We start from the raw sequence: 9,765 nt of genomic DNA, 5'->3' as shown, positions 1-9,765 counted from the left end.
TGTGTGTATATATATTTTTTTCATGCACATAAACATATATGTATATATACACGTATATAGGGAGAATTTGGTTTAATGTGAGTATTCAGGAAATGTTAATTACCTTCTTACTTTTATATAATACCACTAATGGAATTTATAAAAATATCATTCATTAGAGGTTTACTCTGCCCCATCTGATGTGCTAGGTATTTATATGCATTTTTCTATTAAATGCTCATTAACCTCTTCCTGGAAAAAAAATAATAAAAACAAATGTAAAAAGAGGACCAAAAAAGTCTAACATTTGGTAAATTTATTTTTTTATTTTTGTCAGTACCAGGGATTGAACTCAGGGGCACTCAGCCACTGAGCCACATCCCCAGCCCTATTTTTGTATTTTATTTAGAGACAGGGTCTCACTGAGTTGCTTATCGCTTTTACTGAGGTTGGCTTTGAACTTGCAATCCTCCTGCCTCAGCCTCCCAAGCCACTGAGATTACAAGAGTACATCACCATACCTAGCACAAGATTGATAAATTTATAATCAGACTACTCAAAAGAGAGAGAGAGAGAGAGAGAGAGAGAGAGATATTAACAACAACAACAATGTAGGTTTACACTAAGATCATTCACAGTCAGGGGGGATTCTGACAAATCTTATAAAGCACAGGAATTATGAAAAAAATGAGGTAGGGAAGATGATTCAAAGTCTAGATGCTGACCACCAACAAAATTAATAAAAGGTCAGCACTGAGAGAGAGGCTGTGCACAGCCCAGGCACCTCCATGAGGCTGGAAGCCATGGAAGCGGATATCCAGAGTGCAGAGGACAGTGGGTGGCAGTGTTGGCCTGGGGGTACAGAAGCTGCTGTGGAGTGCTGGAGGAGATGTGCCCTGCCACAGCCTGGGGAGACCCTTCTGCCAGGTGCAATCCTTGAGTTTAGGTTCTTATTTTCATTTTCTTAAATGGAGCTGAAAAGTCTCCTTCTTCATGAACTCAGGGCTCTTTTCTTTCGGGTCCCACTCTCTAGATCCCTTGGTGTTATGGTCTGAGCATTTGTGTTCCTCTGAAGTTGAAGTGTTAAAATCCTAAACTTCAGGATGATGGTGTTGGAGGTGGAACCTTAGGGATGAGATTAGTTCACAAGGGTGGACCCTCCAGGAATGAGGTAAGTGCCCTTACAAAGAAGGCCAGAGACAGCCCCACACCTTCTTCTGAGAAAACACATGAAGTTGCTATCCATGAACCAGAAAGGGGGCATTCACAAGACACTGAATCTAGAGGCACCTTGATCTTGGACTTCCCATTTTATTGTGAGCAATACATTTCTGTTTTTTATAAGCCACCCCGTGTATGGTATTTTGTATTACTACCCAGTGGACATCTTGCTTTAGTCTTCCATGAACCATACAGCATCTGCATTATGTTGCTACATTCACCTAGTTCCTATGCATTTGTGACTTAATTTGTATTATGAAACCATGTAACAGAACAGAGGGTGCAGAGGATGGAGGTGAGGACATTCCCATGCTCTGCAGATCTTACAGAAGGAGAGACAGTGAACAATTTCTTTCCAGCACATTTGGTCTGCTCACTAGGGAAGATCTCCTAGGCTCCTTAGCTTCTAGGCTGAGCTTGGACACAAGAATCACTCTCCCAGGCTAGTTCTAATGTTCATCCAGAGGCCCAAGCTCCTCACAGTCAGCAAACCACCATCAACAGTTCTGAGTGTAACTGGGGCCTAGGCCTAAATCCTATGGGACACCCCTCAAGAATATTATCATCACCTTCATCTCCCCTCCCTCTTCTGGCTGCCTCTACTTCTTATCTTCACTTCTCCTGTGGGGTAAATGGAAGTTAAATCCCTTAATGAATTTAGGCCTTAACAAGCAAGAACCAGGTACTGCTTTCTTTTCTTTTCTTTTTCACAAGAAAAAATTATATCTGGTTCATTTTTCTTCTGTTCTGTAACCAAGATGGGTATAAAGTCTGGCAGGAGATGTGCTTCTGTGGGTCTGGGATGGTCAAGAAGCTTCCCACAGAACTAGTACTCTATTTGCCAATATGGTAAGAGGAGGAGATGGAACTTTTTAAAGGCAGGGAAGACACACACATCTGAAGCTAGAGAAGAAGGAAAAGGTAAAAGACACAGAAACCATAGGAAACTGGGAGTTCTTAGGCATTTTTGCCAAGGGCTGGTACCCATTAGTCACTTAAGAGAGTTAAGCAGTAAGGGACAACCAAGATAACTTAGAGAAGCTCTGGGAAATGTCTGCACTGTGTCCTAACAGCCGACATTTTCTCTCCCAAAGATCCTGGAGGAATAAATAGGGTCCCCAACAATGGCCTTCATTTTCCAATGACAAAGTGAAAAGGTGCCTGAGCTAACCCAGCCTTCTTCCTGGACAGGACTCCCTTCTGAAGGATCCCTGAGGGATGCTCGGCAGCTCCTGATCAGGCATTTCCACTGTCAGCCGCTCAGATTTTTAGCAAGATATTCCTTATGTCGAGCAGACCCAGATAGTCTGCATGCCCTGGGTCACTGATAGAACCACACATACATCTGGCCACTCTTCCCACCATGGTGTTTTTCAGACTTCTGCAGAAGGCCAGCTTGCCTTCCTTTCTCTACTCTGTGTGATTCTTTTCAGCATGCTCATTCACTAGGGGTAAGACTCTGCCATCTTTGGCTCCCTCTCCTGCATGAGTTCTGCTTTCTTCAAATCTTTTCTTCAAATCGGGGTTCTCTACAGAAACAACATTAATTGGATGTATATGCTTTTTTATCTATCTCTATATAAAATATATAGATAAATAGAATAAGCATATAGATCTAGATATGTATTTATACATAATACACGAAATATATACATATACATTGTGTGTGTGTGTGTGTGTGTGTGTATACACAATGATCATCTTGAGAATGAGATTTGTTTTAAGGAACTGACTCACCAATTATGTGGATAATGGAGGCTGGCAATTCCAAAATCTTCAGGATTGACTGGCAGGTGGAAAACCAGGAGAGCCGACCATGCTGATGAAGCCCCAAGTCAGTATTCTTTAGGTGTCCCTCTTGCTCTGGAGGTGGGGGTAGAGTAAGTCCTTTGGTCTATGTTCTGTTTAGGCCTGCAACTGATTGGATGAGGCTCACCCACATTCTGAGGTGGCAATCTGCTTTATTAAACTCTACCAACTTATACGTCAATTATAAATACCATAGAAACATCCAAAATAATATCTGACCACCATGGTACCCACCTATCTGGGTACCATGGTCCAGCCAAGTTGACACATAAAATTAACCATCACAATGTCTGTTTTAAAAATGTGGAGCTTCTGGATAACAACAACAGCTCCTATTGTCAGTGCTGGCCTTCGTTGTGTAAGGGGATCCCTGGACCCTTGCTAATTTAATTTCTTTCCTATTCCGGCCCTCCCTTCTTGTTGCCCCCTTGGATGGTGTTCAGGAAATTTGATGAAAAATAAAATGTGTCCAACGGCATCCAGTTCAAAACATCATTTATTAAGGTTATTAAGAACCAATCGATAGGGCAATTTTCAAGTACTGAACTATGGCTTAATCAAATCATGCCTAAGAGCAAGCCTGTCAAAATAGTCCAATGCCATGAACATATAGAAATCTTTACAGTAAATGGAGAATCACTATTTTTGAAACAAGAATAAGGGCCTTTTTATCCAACCCTAAGTTTACTTCACAAATATCCTTTTATTCTGCCACACCAGTAGGTTGATAAAGGCGCCATCAAATTTGTACTCAGTGGAAGAAAATCAGGTATCCAGGCTTAACTTCTCCTGGAGCTAAGCTTTACCCTGCTGCAGGAGCTTCCACTGTTTCAATCATGACAGAAGGAAAAGAGCATGCTCTGTGTGTTGGAGTCATGATGATGTCTGCAGAAGACACTGAGAAAGTCAGCAAAGGCATTGGCATTGAAAATATCCATTATTTAAATGATGGGCTGTGGCATATAAAGACATACAAATGAGCCTCAGAAGGAATGCACTTGGGCTAAATACGGATATTGTGCTGTATCTGTGTGTGACAGCATGAAGACAATGCCTCTGTGGTTATGCTGAATAAATTCTACAGATGCTAAAAGAAGGAGGAGGAGGAGGAGGAGGAGGAGGAGGAGGAGAATGTGATGCACAGTACTGAACACAGCAAACTAGGTACACAAGTGTGAAGCTCTGTGAGGGTGAGTGGTGTGTGATACAGCACAAGTTTCCCATATCTCTGGGGCCACCCCTGCTGCCTCCACGGTGGACTGGTACAGGTTCCTATGCTCCTTAGGGGCAACTGACCATGTTATAAGCCATTCCATCTCTCCCCTTCCCGTTACCTTGAATAAGTTTCTTGAAAGAATATTCTATATTTATTGCTTCTATTTCCTCATCTTTCATTCTTCCTTTTCATCTGGCTTCCTTTTCCACCCACCACTTCTTCAGTCCCACGTTCAGTGGGAACTGTTGACTCAGTATCCTCCCTGACTCTCTGCAGCCTGGGTGCTATCCTATTCCACAGTGCAAAACCATCACTGCCCTCGGCCAGCATCCTCCAATCCCTTCCAGCCTGTTCAGGTCAACAGTTTGCACCAATGGGCATTGCTGGGTGCTGAGGACAGAGGTCACGCAGACCAGGTTTCTCCATCACTTCTCTTAACTTTCTCTCTCTGCAGACCATCCCCTTTCATGGTTTAGAAGGAAAAGCAGAGATATAAACACAGCACAGGCACTCCTTCAAACAGACATTATCCACTTGCTAAATATGGAGTTCTATGATGTACAAGATACACTGTAAGGGACCCACCCACCAAAAGTTAGCATATGGCCTTTCACCTTAGGGAATGACATTCAGGAGGGCCTTTGGACAGGTTCACAGATAAGTACAATATAAAAGAGCAGAACAATGTGAGACCTTCTAAGAGGACTTAATTACAGGCCATGAGTCAAAGGAGGGAAATCTTCCTGTGACTTCAAGTAAGTGATGGGTGAACCTTGAAGGAAGAGCAAGACTGGAGTCTGTGGAGTAGGAGGGACCGTGCACTGTGGAGTAGGCAGAAGCAGCAGCTTGCAACAGAACACCTGAGGGAAATGAGGCCACTGTGCACAGGACCAGACCGTGGCCAGCCTTTAGTCTCATGCTGATCGCTGCAGGTATTTTCAAATGTTTAACAAGGACTCAGTGCGGGCTTTTGTGATGTGCTTGAGAAGGGTTCTCTGGGAGGGACTGAGCCAGTTCAGGTGACGGGTGATTCCACAATCAGAGGGAGGCGTGGAGAAAGGAGAGGAGGGAAGCTGGATGCCGTGGCCTGCACCTGTAGCCCTAGCTACCTGAGAGGCTGAGGCAGGTGCATCGCTTGAGCCCAGGAGTTCAAGACCAGCCTGGGCAACAGAGTGAGATCCATTTCAAAGAAACAAAACAAAGACGTACGGAAAAAAAAAAAGACAGGAAGAAGACAGAATTGGCAAGGATGAACAGGGCATCATTCATTTTGTAGGGGAAAATGAATGTAAAATAATCTTTCTAGTCTTGAGTCTCCCTGGTTCTTGCAGGCAATAATCATTTTTTTAAAAAAATTAGACCTCATGCTTTAAAGCAGTTTTATGTTCACAACAAAAATTGAGACAAAGGTACAGAGGTTTCCCACCTTTGCACAGCCCCCCTCTTCCATCAATGTCCCCCATAAGAGTGGTGCATTGGCTAAAATCAACAAACCTATGTTGCCATGTCATAATCATCCAGGGTCCATAGTGTACATTAGTTTACACTCACTCTTGGTGGTGCACAGTCTATGGGTTTGGACAAATGACTTTGAATCCTTTGTTACTTCATCTTCCAAGAATAGACTTTGTGACTTCCAAATGGAGAAGGCAACTCCCTCAGCCTGGCACTGGAACCTTCCTTCCAGTGACTTCTCTCTCTATCACTTACTTCAAGTTCTCCCTCAATTGTCCTCTCAAATCCTTGTCCACTTGCAGCCTCACACCAAGATTCCCTGGGTTACTTAGCACCTACGGACTACACTATTGGTACCTGGAGAGCAAGACTCATGTTCAATTCATATCTGTAGCACCCAGTCTGGTGTTCAATAAATGAGCAGTAATTAATGCAGTCTCTGAACGAATAAACTAAATTGATCTACACATGAAGAGATGAGAATAAAACAAACATCCGTGCTACAGGTGTCACACTTTGTATCTTACACATGCACGTGTATCCTCTAGTGAGGGCAGGGTTGTGTTCCACGGCTCCAGCTGGGGTTAATGCTGCTCTAGCACAGGAAGTCAACTAATGCCATCCTGAGTAAATCCCCTGGCCTTTGACTTCTCCTGAGCAACAAGGGCTTGCTGTGCATTCACATGTGATGTTTGAGGATCAAACCAAAGGATTTCTAGCCAACAGGGATAAGATTCTTATTCTTCCCTGTTCCTGCAATATTCATCACATTCGTGATTCATCACTCTGGAAGTTTGGTATCCATGTCGTTCTGGCTTTTTTTTTTTTTTCCAAGCTAAAAAGCAAAAGGACTTTAAGGACACACAGTGAGCCATAAAGAGCCATCTGTGGTATGGAACTCGCTAATTTAATAAACAATCTGCAAACAATGAGAGCACTATTAGAAACATATTGTGCTGGGCAGAGGTATTTACACTGCTTATCTTTAATCTTTCTCAGCAATCCTCGTTTTGTGCACATTTATAATCTTTGCTCTTAGTACGCCCATGTTTTTTCTCCAACTGTAACAAATTGTTTAACCTAAACCTTGCCTCTCCTAAGGCGTGTACCCCTGAAGACGCCATTGGTCTTGGAAAGAAGGGAGTGTAGGAGTCTTGGAGGACTCTGGATGGAGCCTGCCCTGCCCTCCGGGCAGCGAGTGGTCCTTTTGAATCAAGGCTAAGCACTCATTCTGTGCTTTATTCTATTCAGCTCAGATTTTTAAACTTAGGATGCCTTTGCTGGCGAACAACTCTGGTTCATCCCTCCATGTGGCCTCTGTGGCTGTGCGGACAGCTCTTCTGACATGCTGTGGTGCCGGGTCATCCCATAGCCCATGACCAGAGTGACCAGGCCTTCTCTCCACAACCCCCACCTTTCTTCTTTGTAAAAATAAGAAAGCCTTCAACTAGCTCTATATGGCAATCACTAATGATTGAATTTGAAAGGAATATCTGAAGAAATAGAAGCACAATCTGGTACTTTTACTAAATTTAATGAGATTTAATAATTTGCCTTAAAACAGTATTTTTTTAGGAGTTGGAAAAACTTAAAATTGAGATGTTCAGAACTGGTGGACTTCGAAACACAGCCTGACAGGTTCTAGCTACAATGTATGACCCTTTGCATGTGAAGATGTTTCCTACCTGCTCCAAGCTCTTAGTAAACAGCCCCTCCTGCTGCATGATGGGTAAGAAAGAGCAAAAATAACTTCTTTGATGCTGAGTCAACATAAAAAGCTGTGAAGAAACTTTCCCCAAGATGTTTCAGGTGAGTGTTTGCTTCCTGGAGCCTCCCATCTTCTTGCCCAATGAACTAATAGGTGATTTGTATTTGAGTCAGAGATCTGGGTTTTGCCACAAAGAGCTCTCTCCTGGTAGGTATGCCTTTTCTACAAAGAATTCACAAAAAGTATGTTGGAACAGAAAGTAACAGCTGCAATAGGTCAAAAGAGGTTTCTACACAAATCCTAATGGAAATATACAGCTGTGGTAGGATTTCTTTGTTGTGGCTGGTTTGGTCTTGGTTTCCTTGGTGTCCTATATAAATTCCAAACAACACGGCACGTTTCTTGATAGGTTGTATCAGTTGGAGTTCTCCAGAGAAACAGGACCCATACCAGATACACTCATGTGCACATGCATGTGCACACATACACATAGCTATAAAGAGATTTATTATGAGGAATTGGCCATGTGATTATGGAGGCTAACAAGTCCCAAATTCGGCCATCTGCCATCTCCAGACCCAGGAACTCCATGATGAAATTCTAGTCTGAGTCAGGAGAGCTGGTCTCAGTCTGAGGGCAGGTGAAGACAGATGTCCCAGGTTAGCAGGTGGACAGGAAGCAAAAAGGGCAAATTCTTCCTTCTTCCATTTTTAAAAAATTCTTTTTAGATCCTCAACAGATTGGATGAGGCCCACTTACATTAGGGAGGACCACTGATTTACTGAGTCCCCTGATTTAAACACTGATCTCATCTTGACACATCCTCATGGAGACTCCCAGAAACAATGTTTAATCTGGGCACTCTGAGGCCCAGTCAAGTTGACACATTTAATTAACCATCATATAATTTTTGTAGATTCATCTTAAAGTAGTGATAAGGGCAAAAAGGAAAAATTTCATAACTTATCTCAGTTGCTTTAAGTGATAACTAGATCTGACGGAGTGTTTTTGCTTTTTTGTTTTTATTTATTGTGATGTGGGGGATCAAACCCAGGGCCTCACTCATACTAGGCATCTGATGTATTTTTTAAGTTTCCAGGGAAACCCGAATCCAAATGTGAAATTTCTTCTGTGTTAAGCCTGCTACACAGTTTTTCCTGATAGTTTCAATCCCCTGGACCTTCATAGCCAGACTACACAGGGGGACTTTATTGATTTTCTGATACATATTTGGCAATTGAGTTTGGCAAAATGGAAGCCACAATGAGTAAGACATGTTCCCTGGATTACAGATAAATAATGAACACATTAAGTATGACAGGGAAGGTAAATACCAAGCATGAGGGTGAGGAGCCAGTGAGCCAGTGGGGCTCCACATGAGCAACTTGGAAGATGGTAATGCCATTGATCAAGAGAGGAACTTAGGAGTATTTGGGATGGAAGATGAGTTTGATTTTACAAGTCAAATGCGATTTGTCTTTAAGACATATAAGTAATGTGGACCATTTGAAAAAATTTCTAAAAAATGACATGCCACTTGACAACCCACATGGCACCCTGGAAAAGAACATGGTTTTTTGTTTTGTTTGTTTTTGAGATGAGATCTTGTTTTGATGCCCAGGCTGGTCTCAGACTACTGCACATAAGTCTCACAAGCAACTGCATCTATAGGCATGCAACACCACATCCAACTATGTGCATTTTGGAAGGGAAAATGTATACAACGTTCTGTTTGGTACTTTAGGTCTCCCAAGGTGAAGTACACTTTATGTTTATGCAGTTGACATATTTACATATCCTGAATCTTTTATGTTCCTGAATCCTTTGTTATTTTACATTATAAAATGAGGACTTCTTGGAGGAAGTTGGAGCTTTACATGTTGTCAAGGTCTATTAACCACAGATATCTTGAGTTCCTTTTTGAGTCAGTCTTCCAATTCATACCTGTCATTTATTTCCAAGTTTTACTTATGGCCAGTTCCTTCTAGGAAGTGTCTGCAACTGGCACCCATATACATTTTATCATTGTTTTTGTGTTTCGAGATGAATCTCCTTATGTTTCCAAGCTGAGCTTGAACTCCTGGGCTCAAGTGTCCCCTGTCTCAGCTTTCTGAATAGCTGGAACAACAGGTATGTACTAACACACTGGGCGAAGGTGGCTTTTATATCATCTCCTCTAAGTGTCACTCTGTTGGTGATCATTTCCCCCAAAGATTGCCGGAGGAGAAAATGTTTATAAGCATGACAAGCACAGTGCTTGTGGACCTGCAATCAACCTCTGACCATGAGAGTGTTAATTGTCATGCATCTGAATTTCAGTAAGGCACTAGAGTGAGTTCTTCATTATTTTTTAATAGATTGAGTAGAGGACTGTTAC

General features: G+C 42.4%; 1 pseudogene; it reads left to right on the top strand.

Annotated features, from left to right (window-relative positions):
* Positions 1–3,441: 3,441 nt before the first annotated feature.
* On the top strand, positions 3,442–4,332 carry LOC107153313 (annotated as a pseudogene).
* Positions 4,333–9,765: the final 5,433 nt, after the last annotated feature.

Source organism: Marmota marmota, unplaced genomic scaffold, assembly GCF_001458135.2.
Source record: "Marmota marmota marmota unplaced genomic scaffold, marMar, whole genome shotgun sequence".
Classification (NCBI taxonomy): Eukaryota; Metazoa; Chordata; class Mammalia; order Rodentia; family Sciuridae; genus Marmota; species Marmota marmota.
The sequence above is the reverse complement of the archived record's forward strand: the minus strand, read 5'-3'. Positions and strand labels throughout refer to the sequence as shown.